A 19,418-nucleotide genomic window follows, 5' to 3' on the forward strand; every position below is an offset into this window, starting at 1 on the left:
CTATGTGATGTTACACTGTATTTTATTACAAAAATCTTTCTATGTAATTGTGTCTTCAATTTTTAGCTACATCTCATGAAGGCATTTTGTCAAATAAGAGTACCTTTATTTTGTATTTAGCTCTTTACTATGCATTAGAATCACCTAGAAGACTTCGTAAAATACAGATTACCGGGCCATGCCCAGTTTCTGATTCAGTAGGTCTAGGGTGGACCCTAAGAATTTACATTCTGACAAACTCCCAGGTGGTACGGATGATGCTGGTCCTGGGATCACACCTCAACTCCCTGTTCTAGCTAATGAAATCTGTTAGGAACAATCATAAGAATTTTGATGGTTACTAGAGGGTGTATGACCATAGCCACCCATCCTCCCAGTGAGGTTTCCTGTAAAGAAATCTGTATAAAAGGAATGATTGAAAAGAAAAAAGACAGCTGTATTATTTGGGCTTATAATCAGAATCCCAGGCAGAATTATACAAACTTTCCTGGAAGAAGGTGGAGACCTTAAATATGTCTACTTCCCAAAACCCCTGCAAAGTAAGGTCCTTAATACCTTCTTTTAAATTTCACATTTCTATTTCCAGTCATTCTCTTCTTGAATACCTCATAAACTGTCACTACATTTGTCCCAAAAAATATTACTTCTAGACATTGTTCAGGTTATTTGAGGATATATCAGTAGGCAAAAGGGAAAAAAATTCTCAGTCTCTTGGACTTTACATTCTAGTATACTTCTGGCTTACATTCTGGTGTATTATGGTTTAAATGTACATGTCTCAAACTACGTTTCTTATCCTAAATGGCAATCTTAATCCAATTTTTCTTTTATTATCCCTCATATTTTTATTTTCCTATCTTCTCAGCTTGTACGTTATGGTTATTTCTTTTTTTCTCATTCTAATATATCACTTTCTTGTTATATCATTTCTTTATTTTGCCCCCTCGTTTCCATATCTGTAGTTGACCCTAGACCAAACCCTTATTTTGCTGAGATGGTTTAGTCAGTTCCCTACCTCCAGTCAGTTCTTGTATTTGTTTATCCTGTGTGATTAGGCTTGAGACTGTACGAGACAGTTGAAAGAGCACTGGACTGGAAGATAAAACTGCAGGAGCTTTAGTTATACACTTGCTACAACCTAGCTGAAGGAACATGTCAAAATAAAACTTCCTTGCTTTCAGTTTTCATAGTTGTCAACTGTGGAATTTGACCCAAATTATGTAAGATCTCTCTCTTTTAAAATTTTTTTTACTGTTTTTTAAGCCCAGAAAAATCGTAAGAATAGTACAATGATTGTATCTTTCACCTAGAGTTACCTTTTGTTAATTTTTGCTGCATTCCCATACCCCCATGTATATGTATACATAGACACAGTTCTACTTGTTTGCTTATTTAGTTATTTGCTTTATAATTTGAGAGTTACCAGCATTCTGTTATTTACCCAGGAATTTTTAGGAAAAGGGCATAATCTTACACAGTCACAATACGGTTATCACGTTTGTGAGACTTAACATTCGTACAGTACTGCTGCTTAGTATGTAGTCCATTTTCAAATTTCTCAATTCTTCTAATAATGTACTTTATAATTTTTTTTTAGCCCCAACCCAGGGTCCAATAAAGGATCAGTTGTTGCATTTGCTTCTCATGTTTCTTAGTCTGCTTTACCCTAGAACAAAGTTTCCTTATTCTTCTTTTGTCTTTTATGACATTGACATTAAGTGTTCAGGCTAGTTGTTTTGAAGAATGTCCCTCAATTTAGATATTTGTGATTGTTTCCTTATGATCAGATTTAGGTTAAACATTTTTGGCATGAATATTATATAGATGATGTGGCCTCATTTCATCTCATAAAGAGGCACATGATAGCGGTTTAACTCATTGATGATTTTAAATTTGATCATAAGGTTAGATTTGATTATAAGGTCATGTAAAGAATCGTTTTTCTTTTTGTAATAAGTGATCTGTGGAGTGATAACTTTGAGACTGTGTGAATATCCTTTTTCCAACAGTCTTTCTCACTCAGTGTTATTAGCATCTTTCCTGAGCATCTTGCCTGAATTGAATAGTACTACAGTGGTGGTAAAATGCTGATTTTGAGGCCTCCTCTAGTCTTAGAAATTACTTGATTTTCAACATTCATATACCATTTTCTTCATGTCACTCTTCTCCTGCTCAATGGCTCATTCATCTCTAGCTTCATTTCTCACTTCTTTTCTTTATATATTCTATCCTTAAACCAAGTTAATCTATCTGTTTATATATCTACCCATCTATAATTTGTTCTTTTGAATTTCATTGTCTATTTCATATTTCTTTGGCTCTGGCAGGAATGTCTTTATTCTTTCTATCAGTTAATGCCCCTCTTTAAATAAAGTTCAGATCTTACCTCTTGCAGGTTGGCTTTCATAATTAATTCTCAAATGCCTCCTCAGTACACACCTTGAGCACTTTAGCACATGGGGTAGGGCTGCAAATACACATGTGCCGTGCTGCTTCTCCCCTTGTAGTATATGGGATATCACCAGTTGACCTTGGTACTTTTCCCTGCCAAGTTCAAGTTCAGGAAGAATCCTTCTCAACGCAGTACTCTAGGTAACCAGTTATATATATATATATACACACACACAAATACATTTGGATCAATAAAACTAGGAAAAGTCAAAGGAGGAATCATACAGGTATTTATAAAAAAACCTAGGCTAAGAAAATTATCACAGTTGAGCACTACATTCATTTCACCTCAGCTCAATTGTTGCATGTTTATTTGAAGGTCTGATAAACTGAGAAAGTGTGCATGTTGAGGATACATTTCAGTCAGTTTTTCTTGAGTTCATATATGTCAGGTATTAGATGGATAAGAAAAATCACAGGTTAGTTGGAAACATAGTCTTCTTAATGAATTTATTATTAAAAGAAAAGAGAAATACATAAAATTAAGACCAAGTTTACCACCATGGTGTGTCTGCTTTCAGTGGTATCAGAATCTCCAGGGCAGAAGTTGTTTTGCATGTGTGCACCTGTCTGTGTATCTTGCTTGTGTGCTTTTTCCCCCTTCCTATCTTAAAATTCAAACTTTGAATATAATGGCAAAATTCTGGAAAACTATAAGAATATGTCAATACTTTTATATAGTGAAAGCTATGGAAAAAGATGTACATGGATGTTTATTGAAGTTATAAAAATAAAGAGTTACTATATGTTCAATATTAGTTGAAAGGTTAAATAAATTATGGCACATCCACAACGGGTATTATGGAACATAATTAGCAATTATAGGCTCGTCACAGTATAATGTTAAGTGAGCTATTAAGTGCACATATACATATATAGATGCACATCTTAATATTATTTCAATAACATCAAAATGTATACTGTGATTTAGCTTAATTGGTGGTATTCTTTTAAATCCATTTCTGGTTTTGCTTTTGTAATCAGGTAAAGCATTTTTTTAAATAAGTTAAACTGCAGTCACATTTTCCTGTCTCAAATTCATTTGCTGTCTTTGTGCCTAGAATCAAAAGACATATTTTGAGCTGCAAAAAAATTTAGAGATACAACATACACCACTGCAATCCATTCCTCCCCTCTGCACATAGACATTCCCAATGCTAAAAAATCTCTTTACAACATACAGAATATTTTGTCATAAAGTCTTTTGTTAATCTCTAGTTTTTTGTTAATCTCTAGTTAACAGGCAGCTCACTGCCTCATAAGGCTAACCCATTACATTGTTCAGAAGCTTTCATTGTTAGAAATATCTTTCTTATATTGAGTTAAAATCTGCTTCACTGTGCGTTCCATTCAGTGATCCATACTTTACCATTTGGAAATACGGAGTCTTCTACATGGATGTTAACTAAAAATACTTGTATTTATCAGGCTAAAGGTGACAAGTTTCTGTACTATTTCTTTCTGATACCAGTCTGGTTGACTTCTCTAGAGATGATTCCATGGTTTTCTAGGCTGAACACTGCATTTAAGATGTGAATAAACCAGTGCAGAGTACCAATTGCTAACTTGGTCTTTATACCTTCATCAAAGCAAGATACTATTATATTCTGTTTTCTGGTAGCCCTGTCAATATAGCTTGAAATTTTGATATAGGTCTTTTTTTTTTTTTTTTAACATGAACTAAGATAATTATTTTCTATCTTACATTGGTATGATTAGCTTTTATGAAATTTATTACATTTTACCTTTATCCATTATTAAATCTTATTTTGTTAGATTTAACATATTCTAATTTATTGAAATTTTTTTGAACTCTTGAGTTTTTCATTTAATGTATTAGCTATTCTACCTTTGTGTCATTTACAGATTTAATAGGTATGCCTTTTCTGTATATACCCAAGTTAATCAAACATTAAAGACATCTAACCTATGTATTCTTAACCAGTTCATACTTATCTATCTTTTCCCAACTCTTTCCCTTAATAGCTGTGTGACGTTGGACAAGTTACTTAATTTCTCTACCTCAGTTTCATCATCCGTAAAAGAGGAATTACTAATAGTATCATCTCAAGGGCTTGTTATGGGGATTAATATAGCGAAGCCCTTAGAATTATACCTGGCACAAAATACAAGATAGCAGGTATAAAGTCACTATAGGACAGTAGGGCTGGGAGATGGGAAAAAAAGGTAGACGTGAAGCAATGGAGCACAAGGACAAACTAGAACTCACAAGGACCAACGATCCCACATATGTGTCTCACTGCCTCTAGCGTTGATAAACAGGTGACTTGCAGAAGTAGCTGGCACCTTCTGCCACAGGGCTATACATGCCTGGCCTGGGAACTGGAGAAACTGATGAGGAGCTCCAACAGGAACTGCAGAAATTGCAGGTCTGGCAGCTGCCCCACACCTCCGAGGTGAGCCAGGTAATCACTGACAACATGCATAACTTTAACAGCATGTGGCAACCCTGCACCGTCCCTCAGAGCATTATGGCTCCTGCTTTACTTCAGCCTCCACATCACATGCGTATGTTTTTGTAGCCAACCCTAACCCAGAATCATACAGAGAAAGTAATTCTGACAAATACAGTTCCAGCTTAGCTATGCTGACAAAGTATACAATCACCACAGGAGATAGGTCCCTCCAGATAGTGAAAAATATTATAACCTACTTTATATCATATGGTATATAGTATTTGTATATAAAAGAGATCATTTTAAAAGTATTATAAAGCTATACTAATTAAAAGGCTTTAGTAGTAGTACAAGAATAAATGGAACAGTGGAACAGGATAGTTTGGAAATAGGCCCACTTATATGTAGAAATGTTATCTTTGAAAAATGGCAGTTTGGATCATTGAGGAAAAATTAAATAATTTAATAAAGGAAGTTAGAAAAATTATCCATTAGAAAAAAAAATAAAACGGTATTCCTGTAAATAATAAAACTGATCTTATAGAACATAGCTTTAAATATTAAACATGAAATAAAATCCTGAAAAAATTTGGAAGTTTTTTTTTCTCCCAACTCTGGGGGTGAAGATGGCATGACACAAAACCCAGAAACCATAGAAGAAAAAGATTTAAATTTTTAACTACAGAAAAATGGACATCTGTAAGAAAAAAAAAAAGAACATTAAACAAAGCAAGACAGATGACACACTGGGAAAATATATTTGCAATACATTTGATAGTCAATTTTCTTAAAATGTGAAATTATTAAGGAATAAGTATTAAGTTAAAATAAGTAAAGGCACTTCACTGCAAAATACAGATGGAAAATACCATAAATACATGAAAAATAAATATTTGACCCACTCATGAAGAAATGAAATAAAACTAATAATCAAATACCATGTTTCACTATCAGATTACTTAAGATTTTAAAAGTTTGCAATCTGGTGTTAATAAGGATGTATGGATCCAGTCACTTATAAACGCTGGAAGTGAGAATGTATGTTGTTTGATGTGAGTGATTTCAGTGAAATCTGAAAAAGAACCTGTTGAAATATTAAGAGCACATTAATTTTGCTTCAGTAATCCTACTTCTAGAAGTTGTCCTACAGGTATACTTCCCCAAGTGAGAAAGATGGATAAAAAAGATTGCTCCTTACTTCCATATTGTTTATATTCTTTGCTCTTATACTGAATAATTAAGATTAAGTGCTGCATGTACCTTTTTAGGCACATCTCCTGTTACACCACTTTCCCCATGCATTTATTTGATCCATACCTACCCACTGTACATTTTCACTTATGTGTTTTTACTCTTGCTTTCCCTTCTGCATGAAATTTATCGTTCCTTTTTTTAATCCCTTACAAAATCCTATTACTTTGTCAAGGTCTAGCTCGAATATTACTATCTCTGTGAATCCTCTTCAACACTAAGACAGAATTAAGCCATTTTTAGGTATACTTAAAATACTTCCTTTGTTCTGATAGTCTACGTGAAATATTAATATCCTCACTGCTTACTTTCATGTTTGGGATAGAGTATACATACATTCAACAGATGTTTGTTGAACTGTACAGAAATAACAGCATAGCACTTGTCATGTTAAAATTAGATAAACATCTATCTCCTCTGTCTTGTGTAGGTCCTCAGAAATAAAGGCTAATGTGGTTTGTTTTTAATACAGATATTTTTTAAAGTGTAAAAACAGTATGTGGATATAGCAAAATGAATTAAGTAGTATGAAACAGAAAAAATGAAAAAAGTTTCTCTGTATTCCACAGGTAGTTTCACTTCCCAAAGATAACTACAGTTGACCCTTGAATAACAGAGGTTCAACCTTGCAGATCCACTTATATACAGATTTTTTTCAATAAATATACTGGAAAGTTTTTGGAGATTTGTGACAATTTGAAAAAATATGCAGGTGAACTGAGTGGTCTAGAAATATGGAAAAAATTAAGGAAAAAGTCAGGTACATCATGAATTCATAAAATATATGTACATACTGGTCCATTATACCATTTACTGCCATAAAATATACACAAATCTATTATTAAAAGTTAAAATTTCTCAAAACTTACACAAACACTTAGGCTATAGATGGCGACATTTGCATCCAGTGATTCGAGTATTTGCTTAAAATGCCTAGAGATGAACCAATCCCTCCCATCAGGAAACTTACACAAGCCCCTTAGATAGCCTCATCCACCAGAGGGCAGACAGCAGAAGCAAGAAGAACTACAGTCCTGCAGCCTGTGGAACAAAAACCACATTCACAGAAAGATAGACAAGATGAAAGGGAAGAGGGCTATGTACCAGATGAAGGAACAAGATAAAACCCCAGAAAAACAACAAAATGAAGTGGAGATAGGCAGCCTTCCAGAAAAAGAATTCAGAATAATGATGGTGAAGATGACCCAGGACCTTGGAAAAAGAATGGCGGCAAAGATCGAGAAAATGCAAGAAAGGTTTAAGAAAGACCTATGAGAATTAAAGAACAAACAAACAGACATGAGCAATACAATAACTGAAATGAAAACTACACTAGAAGGAATCAATAGCAGAATAACTGAGGCAGAACGGATAAGTGACCTGGAAGACAGAATGGTGGAATTCACTGCTGCAGAACAGAATAAAGAAAAAATAATGAAAAGAAATGAAGACAGCCTAAGAGAACTCTGGGACAACATTAAATGCAGCAACATTCACATTATAGGGGTCCCAGAAAGAGAAGAGAGAGAGAAAGGACCTGAGAAAATATTTGAAGAGACTATAGTTGAAAACTTCCCTAACATGGGAAAGGAAATAGCCACCCAAGTCCAAGAAGTGCAGAGAGCCCCATACAGGATAAACCCAAGGAGAAACATGCCAAGACATATAGTAATCAAACTGGCAAAAATTATTGAAAGCAGCAAGGGGAAAACGACAAATAACATACAAGTGAACTCCCATAAGGTTAACAGCTGACTTCTCAGCATAAACTCTACAAGCCAGAAGGGAGTGGCATGATATACTTAAAGTGATGAAAGGGAAGAACCTACAACCAAGATTACTCTAACTTGCAAGGATCTCATTCAGATTCGATGGAGAAATCAAAAGCTTTACAGACAAGCAAAAGCTAAGAGAATTCAGCACCACCAAACCAGCTATACAACAAATACCAAAGGAACTTCTATAAGTGGGAAACACGAGAAGAAAAGGACCTACAAAAAGAAACCCAAAACAATTAAGAAAATAAATGGTCATAGGAACATACATATCGATAATTACCTTAAACATGAATGGATTAAATGCTCCAACCAAAAGGCACAGGCTTTCTGAGTGGATACAAAAACAAGACCCATATATATGCTGTCTACAAGAGACCCACTTCAGACCTAGGGACACATACAGACTGAAAGTGAGGGGATGGAAAAAGATCTTCCATGCAAGTAGAAATCAAAAGAGAGCTGGAGTAGCAATGCTCATATCAGATAAAATGGACTCTAAAATAAAGAATGTTACAAGAGACAAGGAAGGACACTACATAATGATCAAGGGATCGATCCAAGAAGAAGATGTAACAACTATAAATATATATGCACCCCACATAGGAGAACCTCAATACATAAGGCAACTGCTAACAGCTATAAGAGAGGAGATCGACTGTAACACAATAATAGTGGGGGACTTTAACACCTCACTTACACAAATGGACAGATCATCCAAAATGAAAATAAGGAAACGGAAGCTTTAAATGACACAATAGACCAGATAGATTTAATTGATATTTATAGGACATTCCATCCAAAAACAGCAGATTACATTTTCTTCTCAACTGCGCACGGAACATTCTCCAGGATAGATCACATCTTGGGTCACAAATCAAGCCTCATTAAATTTAAGAAAATTGAAATCATATCAAGCATCTTTTCTGATCACAATGGTATGAGATTAGAAATGAATCACAGTGAAAAAAAGGTAAAAAAACACCAACACATGGAGGCTAAACAATAAGTTACTAAATAACCTAAGAGATCACTGAAGAAATCAAAGAGGAAATCAAAAAATACCTAGAGACAAATGACAGTGAAAACACAATGATCCAAAACCTATGGGATGCAGCAAAAGCAGTTCTCAGAAGGAAGTCTATAGCTATACAAGCCTACCACAAGAAACAAGAAAAATCTCAAATAAACTATCTAACCTTACACCTAAAGGAACCGGAGAAAGAAGTACAAACAAAACCCAAAGTTAGCAGAAGGAAAGAAATCATAAAGATCAGATCAGAAATGAATGAAATAGAAACAAAGAAAGCAATAGCAAAGATCAATAAAACTAAAAGTTGTGTCTTTGGGAAGATAAACAAAATTGATAAACCATTAGCCAGAGTCATCAAGAGGGAGAGGACTCAAATCAATAAAATTAGAAATGAAAAAGAAGAAGTTACAACAGACACCGCAGAAAATACAAAGCATCCTAAGAGACTACTACCAGCAACGCTATGCCAATAAATTGGAAAACCTGGAAGAAATGGACAAATTCTTAGAAAGGTATAACCTTCCAAGACTGAACCAGGAAGAAATAGAAAATATGAACAGACCAATCACAAGTAACGAAATTGAAGCTGTGATTTAAAATCTTCCAACAAACAAAAGTCCAGAACCAGATGGCTTCACAGGGGAATTCTATCAAACATTTAGAGGAGAGCTAACATCCATCCTCCTAAAACTCTTCCAAAAACTTGCAGAGGAAGGAACACTCCCAAACTCATTCTATGAGGCCACCATCACCCTGATAACCAAAACCAGACAGAGATACTACAAGAAAAGAAAATTACAGACCAATATCACTGGTGAATATAGATGCAAAAATCCTCAACAAAATACTAGCAAACAGAATCAAACCACAGATTAAAAGGATCATACACCATGATCGAGTGGGATTTATCCCAGGGATGTGAGAATTCTTCAATATACGCAAATCAATCAATGTGATACACCACATTAACAAATTGAAGAATAAAAACCATATGATCATCTCAATAGATGCAGTAAAAGCTTTTGACAAAATTCAACACCCATTTATGATAAAAACCCTCCAGAAAGTGGGTATAGAGGAAACCTACCTCAACATAATAAAGGCCATGTATGACAAACCAACAGCAAACATCATTCTCAATGGTGAAAAACGGAAAGCATTTCCTCTAAGATCAGGAAAAGGACAAAGCTGTCCACTGTCACCACTATTATTCAGCATAGTTTTGGAAGTCCTAGCCATAGCAATCAGAGAAGAAAAAGAAAGAAAAGGAATACAAATTGGAAAAGAAGTAAAACTGTCACTCTTTGCAGGTGACATGATACTATACATAGAGGATCCTAAAGATGCCACCAGAAAACTACTAGAGCTAATCAATGAATTTGGTAAAGTTGCAGGATACAAAATTAATGTACAGAAATCTCTTGCATCCCTATACACTAACGATGAAAAGTCTGAAAGAGAATTTAAGGAAACACTCCCATTTACCACTGCAACAAAAAGAATAAAATATCTAGGAATAAACCTACCTAGGGAGACAAAAGACCTGTATGCAGAAAACTATAAGACACTGATGAAGGAAATTAAAGATGATGCCAACAGATGGAGAGATATACCATGTTCTTGGATTGGAAGAATAAATATTGTGAAAATGACTATACTACCCAAAGCAATCTACGGATTCAGTGCAATCCCTATCAAATTACCAATGGCATGTTTTACGGAACTAGAACAAAAAATCTTAAAATTTGTATGGAGACACAGAAGACCCCGAATAGCCAAAGCAGTCTTGAGGGAAAAAAACGGAGCTGGAGGAATCAGGCTCCCTGATTTCAGACTATACTACAAAGCTACAGTAATCAAGACAATATGGTACTGGCACAGAAGCGGAAACATAGATCAATGGAACAAGATAGAAAGCCCAGAGATAAGCCAATGCGCCTATGGTCAACTAATCTATGACAAAGGAGGCAAGGATATACAATGGAGAAAAGACAGTCTCTTCAATAAGTGGTGCTGGGAAAACTGGACAGCTACGTGTAAAAGAATGAAATTAGAACACTCCCTAACACCAAACACAAAAATACACTCAAAATGGATTAGAGACCTAAATGTAAGACCAGACACTATAAAACTCTTAGAGGAGAACATAGGCAGAACACTCTTTGACATAAGTCACAGCAAGATCTTTTTTGATCCACCTCCTAGAGTAATGGAAATAAAAACAAAAATAAACAAATGGGACCTAATGAAACTTCAAAGCTTTTGCACAGCAAAGGAAACCATAAACAAGACGAAAAGACAACCCTCAGAATGGGAGAAAACATTTGCAAATGAATCAATGGACAAAGGATTAATCTCTAAAATATATAAACAGCTTATGCAGCTCCATATTAAAGAAACAGACAACCCAATCCAAAAATGGGCAGAAGACCTAAATAAACATTTCTCCAAAGAAGACATACAGATGGCCAAGAAGCACATGAAAAGTTGCTCAACATCACTAATTATTAGAGAAATGCAAATCAAAACTACAGTGAGGTATCACCTCACACCAGTTAGAATGGGCATCATCAGAAAATCTACAAACAACAAATGCTGGAGAGGGTGTGGAGAAAAGGGAACCCTCTTGCACTGTTGGTGGGAGTGTAAATCGATATAGCCACTATGGAGAACAGTATGGAGGTTCCTTAAAAAACTAAAAATAGAATTACGATATGATCCAGCAATCCCACTACTGGGCATATACCCAGAGAAAACCATAATTCAAAAAGACACATTCACCCCAATGTTCATTGCAGCACTATTTACAGTAGCCAGGTCATGGAAGCAACCTAAATGCCCATGGACAGACGAATGGATAAAGAAGATGTGGTACATATATACAATAGAATATTACTCAGCCATAAAAATGAATGAAATTGGGTCATTTGTTGAGACGTGGATGGATCTAGAGACTGTAAGTAAGAGTGAAGTAAGTCAGAAAGAGAAAAACATCGTATATTAACGCATGTATGTGGAACCTAGAAAAATGGTACAGGTGAACCAGTTTGCAGGGCAGAAATTGAGACACAGATGTAGAGAACAAACCTATGGACACCAAGGGGGGAAAGCCGCAGTGGGGTGGGGATGGTGGTGTGATGAATTGGGCGATTGGGATTGACACACTGATGTTTGTAAAATTGAGGACTAATAAGAACCCACTGTATAAAAAAGTAAAATAAAATCCAAAAATTAAAAAAAGATGCCTAGTGATGCTAATCATCTCCATGTGAGCAGTTCATCTCTCTAGTAAATTGTGTATCAAGAAAAAAGCGGTCTCTCCCTGTTTTTAAGTATATTTTTCATCATGTTTAGTGTAATGCTGTAAATCTTGGATAGCACCATGGGACCCCTACAAAGTGCCACTGGTGATGCTGGACATGTTCCTAAGAAGCAGAGAAAAGTCATGACATTGACATTTCAAGAAAAAGTTGAATTGCTTGATATGTACTGTAGATTGAGGTCTGTAGCTGTGTTTTCTCACGACTGCATGATAGATGAATCCAGTGTAAGGACGAGTGTGAAAAAAAAAAATTCATTAAGCCATCACTGCAGCTACACCAGCAGGCACAAAAACCTTGCACTTTTTGCAAAATACCTTTTTATCTTGTATTGAAAATGCAGCTGTTTTTTTTTTGTTTGTTTGTTTTTTTGCGGTACACAGGCCTCTTCTTGTTGTGGCCTCTCCCGCCACGGAGCACAGGCTCCGGATGCGCAGGCCCAGTGGCCACACCCCACGGGACCAGCCGCTCCGCGGCATGTGGGATCCTCCCGGACCGGGGCACGGACCCGCGTCCCCTGCATCGGCAGGCGGACTCCCAACCACTGCGCCACCAGGGAAGCCCCGAAAATGCAGCTTTTTATGTGGGTGCAGGATTGCGAGCTGATTTGAGAAAAAGCAAAGTCATTATATGACAACTTAAAGCAAAAGGAAGGTGCAGGATTTAATGCCTGTAAAGAATGGTTTGCTAATTTTAGAAAGAGCTTTGGCTTAAAAAATGTCACTATAACACAACAGGAGAAGCAGCTTCTGCTGACCAAGAGGCAGCAGAGGAGTTCCCAGACACCATTAAGAAAATCATTGAGGAGAAAGAATATCTGCCTAAACAGGTTTTAATGCAGACAAAAGTGCCCTCTTCTGGAAAAGAAAAATGCCAGAGAAGGCATTTTTTAGTAAAGAAGAGAAGTAAGCACCAGGATTTAAGGCAGGAAGGGATAGGCTAACTCTACTGTTTTGTGCAAATGCAGTTGGGTTTATCGTAAGAACTGCCCTTATCTCCAAAGCTGCTAATTAACCCTTGAGCCTTGAAGGGCAAAGACAAACACCAGCAGCACGTCTTTTGTTTGTGTTATACTGTAAGAAAGCCTGAAGGAGAACCCTTTTTCTGAATGTGTTCCATTGTTGCTTTGTCCCTGAAGTCAGGAAGTACCTTGCCAGTAAGAGACTGCCTTTTAGGAAAGGGGGGGGGGGGACGGGGACGGGGGACGGGGACGGGGGGTGGGGGGGGGGACGGGGGTGGTGGTGTGAAGAATTGGGAGATTGGGATTGACATATGTACACTAATATGTATAAAATGGATAACTAATAAGAACCTGCTGTATAAAAAAATAAATAAAATTCAAAAAAAAAAAGACTGCCTTTTAGAGTTCTTTCGTTATTGGACAATGACCCTGGCCCCCTAGAACCCCAGAGTTCACCACCAAAGGCATCAAAGTGGCCTACTTGCCTCCAAACACAACATCTCTAATTCAGCCTCTAGATCAGGGGGTCATAAGAACCTTTAAGGCTCATTTCACACAGTACTCTATGGAAAAGGCTGTCAGCGCTGTGGAAGAGAACCACAACAGAGAAAACATCATGAAAGTCTGGAAGGATTACACCACTGAATATGCCGTCATTATTAAAGAAAAAGCCATTAAATTCTTGTTGGAGGAAACTGTGTCCAGATGTTGTGCATAACTTCACAGGATTTTCAACAGAGCCAGTCAAGGAAATCATGAAAGAGATTGTGGATATGGCAAGACAGGGAGGAGGCGAAGGGTTTCAAGATACAGATCTTGGAGGAATTTAAGAGCTATTAGACACCACACCAGAGGAATTAACAAAAGATGAGCGCTTCCAAACCAGTGGCAGATGATGAGGAAGAAGACATGGAAGAAGCAGTGCAGAAAACAGATGGACCTTAGACAATTTGGCAGGAGGGTTCCGATTATTCAAGACTGCTTTTGACTTCTTTTATGACATGGACCTTCTATGATATGGGCACTGAAACTAAAGCAAACAGTGGAGGAAGGGTTGGAACCACATAGAAACATTTTTGGAGAAATGAAAAAGCAAAAAAGTCAGAATTTATGATGTGTTTCCATAAAGCTATACTGAATGCGCCTTCCTCTCCTACCTCCCCTTCCACCTCTGAGACAGCAAGACCAACCTCCTCTCTTTCACTTCCTCCTCAGCCTACTCAACATGAAGATGATGAGGATGGAGACCTTTCTGATGGTGGTCCACTTAATGATTAGATCATCATGTTGTACAGTTAATAAACTTATCTGTTGTGCATGTGTGTGAGTGTCTCCGTGTGAAAATCTAATAACTATACGGCAAGAACTGTATGGAATGAGATGTTTTTGTGTCATCATCATCGCTTAAGTATTCATCGTGTAGAACATCGTGTGCAAGACGTGTACTGCATTCCCACCAACAGTACACAAGGCTTTCCTTTTCTCCACATCTTCACCAACACTTGTTATCTCTTGTCTTTTTGATAATAGTCTTTGAAACAGGTGTGAGGTGGTATCTCATTGTGGTTTTGATTTGCATTTCCCTGATGGTTAGTAATGTTGAACATCTTTACGTGTATCAACTGTTGGCCATTTGTGTGTCTTTTTGGGAAAATGTTCAATTTCTCTGCCCATTTTTTAATTGGGTTGTTTGGTTTTTAGCTATTGAGTTGTGTTAGTTCTTTATATATTTTGGATATTAACCCCTGTCAGATATATGATTTGCAGCTATTTTCTCCCATTCTATAGGTTGCCTGTTCATTTTTTGGATTGTTTCTTTTGCTGTGCAGAAGCTTTTTAGTTTGATGTAGTTCCACTTATTTATTTTTGCCTTTGTTGCTTGTGCTTTTGGTGTCATATCCAAAAAATCATTTCCAAGAACCATGTCAAGGAGCTCTTTCTCTGTTTTCTTCTAGGAGTTTTACAGTTTCAGGTCTTAAGTAGCTTCTGATTGTATCACTTTATCATTTCTAATTGTATTTTTTAAAGCATTCCTGATTATTCTATATAAAATTTCAGTTTGTCCCCTTATTCCCTCATTTTCTCTTACTTTAATTTTCGCCATAGCACCTGTCTTCTAACATACTGTATAATTTCCTTAGGCATATAAGAATATATACCTTAGAATATGAACTCCATGAGGGCGGTGATATTTGTATATTTTAGTTATTGTTTTATCCCCAGCATCAGTGGTGGAGCCACACATAGTTGTTTCAGTATTAAATATTTGTGGAGTAAAGGGTTGAATCATTTGATTCTGAGAGAGAGCTGAAAAACAGCAATTTTATAAGATCTTACAAAAATGGGAGTGGGAAGGAGAAGAGAATAATAGAACTATTTTATTTCCTGCTTGAGGCTCAGGGCTTGAACTCAGAATTCAGTTAGTGCTAGAATATAGCTAATAATGAGTGGGTCAAGAAATTAATAAAGCAAGAAGGAAAGGCACAAGGCAAGATGTGAAAACAGGGCAGTTGATCTGTTTTCAGTAGAGAGTCAAAGGTTCAGATGCCCACATGAAGGAGAAAAGCAGAAACAGTACAAACTGGTGATAGAAGTTACAAAATTGGTAAACCTAGGGCAGTGGTTCTTAAACTTGAGCATGCATCAGAATCATCTGGAAAGCTTCTTAAAACAGATTGCTGAGCTCCATTGCCAAAGTTTCTGATTAGAAGGTCTAGAGTGGGATCTGAGAATTTTCATTTGTAACAAGTTCCCCAGTGATGCTGATGCTGCTGGTCTGGAGGATCACACTTTGAGACCACTGACACCTGTGACTCAGTAAACCACTTATGGAAGCAATTAGGGATCAAGGAATTACCTATACTGACAAGGAATAGCTAGTATACCATGAGGTCATGTGGACAAATCATGGCTATATTTATGTGGTCCAGTCTCCTCAAATGGTATACTGAAGGTATACCATATTTTTTAATCCCTCTTAGGACTTACCACAGTGTCACTGCAATCCACATATTGGACACTAGGGGACACACACACAGAGTGAATTTCACTTGCGCTGTTTAATATAAGCATTTTTTTCAGTTTGCAAGCTGTGTACTTTGAAATATCCTTGCCAGTTTTCTTTTGCTGCAGTAGAGGGAGCTACAATTCAAATTATACTTATGTAGCAGTAACACATAATAAGATTATTTTCCTTTTCCATCATTCTTTTTTTCTTAACTTTAAAAATTGACTTATATACACTATCGATACTATGTATGAAATAGATAACTAATGAGAACCTACTGTATAACACAGGGAAATCTACTCAGTGTTCTGTGGTGACCTAAATGAGAAGGAAATCCAAAAAAGAGGGGATATACGTATATGTATAGCTGATTCACTTTGCTGTACAGCAGAAACGAACACAACATTGTAAAGCAACTATATGCCAATACAAAATAAATGAATAAAAAATAAACAAAATAAAAATTGGCTTTATTAAAGTTTTCTAAGTGTACAGTTCATTGTATTTTGGCAAATATATAAGCTTGAGTAACTACAGCCACAGGTAATATGGAATATTTCCATCCTCATCTTGCAGTGAGGTCCACCCCAACCCTGAACACATAGCTGCTTTGTGTCACTATAGGTTGCCTGTTCTAGAATTTCATATAATTATGCACTTTTTTTTGTTTGGCATTCTTTTCCGCGTAATTTTTTTAGATCAGTCAGTGTTGTTGCATGTATCAGTAGTTCATTCCTTTCTCTTGGTAGTATTCTGTTGTATGGCTATGCCACATATTCTTTATTCATTCACTTTTTGGTGGTTCATTAGTCATATGCTTTTGAAAGGAATTATGTTTGTTTACCACTTGACTACACATCAGTGTCTTGCTCTTAGTTTTTTCTATCTAGGAATTTTTAAATTTCTCCCTTGAAAGTAACTAATGCCACCTATTTTGCTGTTACCAAATAATTACTATCAAATAATTTGCTATTAAATAATATTCTAAATGTTTTTAATCTTGGGGCTTCTTAAAGCAGAGACGGCAAATATAGAACTGTAGGAGCTAAAATTTGTGGCAACAGTCTTCCTCTCAAAACTCAAGTAAATATTGCTGACTGAAGTTTTTTGTTCTAAGCTTGTCCTGGTTTTCAAAAAATTCCAGTGAGACTTCTGTTTCTCCCTTTGCAAGCAATTTTATGCATGTTTTTCCTGATATTTACCTAAGTTGGCTAATTAGGTGCTTTTTCTAGGGGAATATTTTAGTATTATAAGAAAGCTAGTTAAAAAAAAAAAAAAAAGAAAGCTAGTAATATACAAATAGAGTAACAGATTTGTGGTAAATTACCAAAAATGTTAATTGTAGTACTAGAAAATGAGTGTATATGGGTTTTGCTGTAAAACTCTTTCCAAGTTTCTGTAGGTTTGAAAGTTTTATAATAAAATATTGAGGTGGGAGGAAGGAGGAAAAGAGCCAGTAAATTGTTACCCAGGAGACAGATATTATTGCTGATGTTGTTATCATATCCTATAGTAGTTCCAATTCTTCTTTTTATAGCTACTGTTATCTTCCTTTGCCTGTAAAGTTATTCTCAATATAAGCAAATGAATGTACAGTTAGCCAGCTACCAGACAGTTAAAGCTAATTCCCTAGTGAACAAGGTTTTGAAGTAGGTTCAAAGACAGTTGTGATAATGGTTTTGTCAACAAAGCATCAAGAGTAGTATGATTCAAGTTTGTCATCAAAAGTGTCTAAGTAATACATTTGTGAGAGAGGAAGAATCAATGAGATAGATTATTGGGGTAAGGATTCTTAGACAGGAAAAAATAGTTCAAGAGGGAAGACTCAAAAAAACAAAGCCACTATTCTCTTCCATTTATCTTTTTTTAAAATCTTTTATCTTATCTGTAATTGTATCCTAAAGTTAACTTTCTACCATGAGAAGACTATTTTTCCAGCTGGATGAGAAAAGAGCATTAAATCTCCTGTTCTCTGCTATTCTCTGCTCACTTAGCCCTGAAGCTTGGTTTATAGACTAAGTCAAGTCAAAAGTATTTATTAAGGAGTTGTTCTCATCTCAGAATTGTGCTATTTGAGAATTAAAGTGTATGAAACATATACTCTACTCATGAGCTTGCAGTGTAGTTAAGAAAGCTCTTACTTCTGGTCATGGGCAAACTCAATAAAAGTACAAAGTATATATACAGTGCTAAATAGAATATAAATGTTTTGGAAATTCAGAGAAAGGAACTTTGGTGTGAGCTAGAGTAGTTATGAAAAAAGATTGAAATGATGCTAAGTGATACATAAGATGTTAATAGGTGATATAAAGCAGAAAGTCACTTCATGAAAAGAGGGATCCAGCTTGAGAAAATAAATGCTACCTTTCTTTAAAAATACAGTAAGAAAATTATCCTGACTAAAGAATATTCAGTAGAAGTAATGGGAGATAGGATTCTAGAATCAAAATCAGGGAAGCAACAATATGGATGAACATTGAGGACATTATGTGAAGTGAAATAAGCCAGTCACAAAAAGACAAATACTGTTATGATTCCACTTACATGAAGTATCTATAATCAGATTCATAGAAAAAGAAAGTAAAAAAGGTGGTTATCAGGGGCTGGGGGAGGAGAAAAAGGGAAGTTGTTGTTTACAGGGTGTAGAGTTTCAGTTTTGCAAGATGAAAAAGTTTTGGAGATAATGTTTCACAGTAATGTGAGTATACATAACACCACTGAATTTTAAAACGGTTAAGATGGTAAATTTTATGTTCTGTGTTTTTACCACAATAAAAAACTAGAGAATCAATGTCATGCTACAAAGGGAATTGTAAGATAAAATGCCAAAACATCTGTACTTTAACTCTAACCCCTATAGCTTACCCTGGAATGTAGTGAAAGGAATACAAATATGACTGAGAGAGCCCCAAAGGGAGAAAAGTAACTTGTTATTTTAAATGATTGCAAGGATCCAAAGAAATTACACATCAAGATACTACAACAAATGTGATTTTGTAATCAATATTAATGTTCTTTCAGGAATGATGGAGAGAAACACAACAGAATAGATATATAATTTTAAAGAAGGGAAGAGTTGGATTGAGAAAAATAAAGATAGATGAACTTAATGTCCATTTTCACAAGATTCTAGAAAGTCATGGTATGAAGTCTTTAGAGAAGAATCAGTGATCATGAAGAGCCAGAAAGGGTTCCTAAGAACG

The 19,418-nt window shown here is 35.9% G+C and overlaps 1 protein-coding gene across 1 annotated transcript in view; it reads left to right on the forward strand.

Moving 5' to 3' along the window:
• MAN1A2 (mannosidase alpha class 1A member 2) overlaps positions 1–19,418 on the forward strand; it is a 166,729-nt gene that overhangs the window by 137,305 nt on the left and 10,006 nt on the right. The gene's annotated exons all lie outside the window — the stretch shown is intronic.

This window comes from Phocoena phocoena, chromosome 1, assembly GCF_963924675.1.
Source record: "Phocoena phocoena chromosome 1, mPhoPho1.1, whole genome shotgun sequence".
Classification (NCBI taxonomy): Eukaryota; Metazoa; Chordata; class Mammalia; order Artiodactyla; family Phocoenidae; genus Phocoena; species Phocoena phocoena.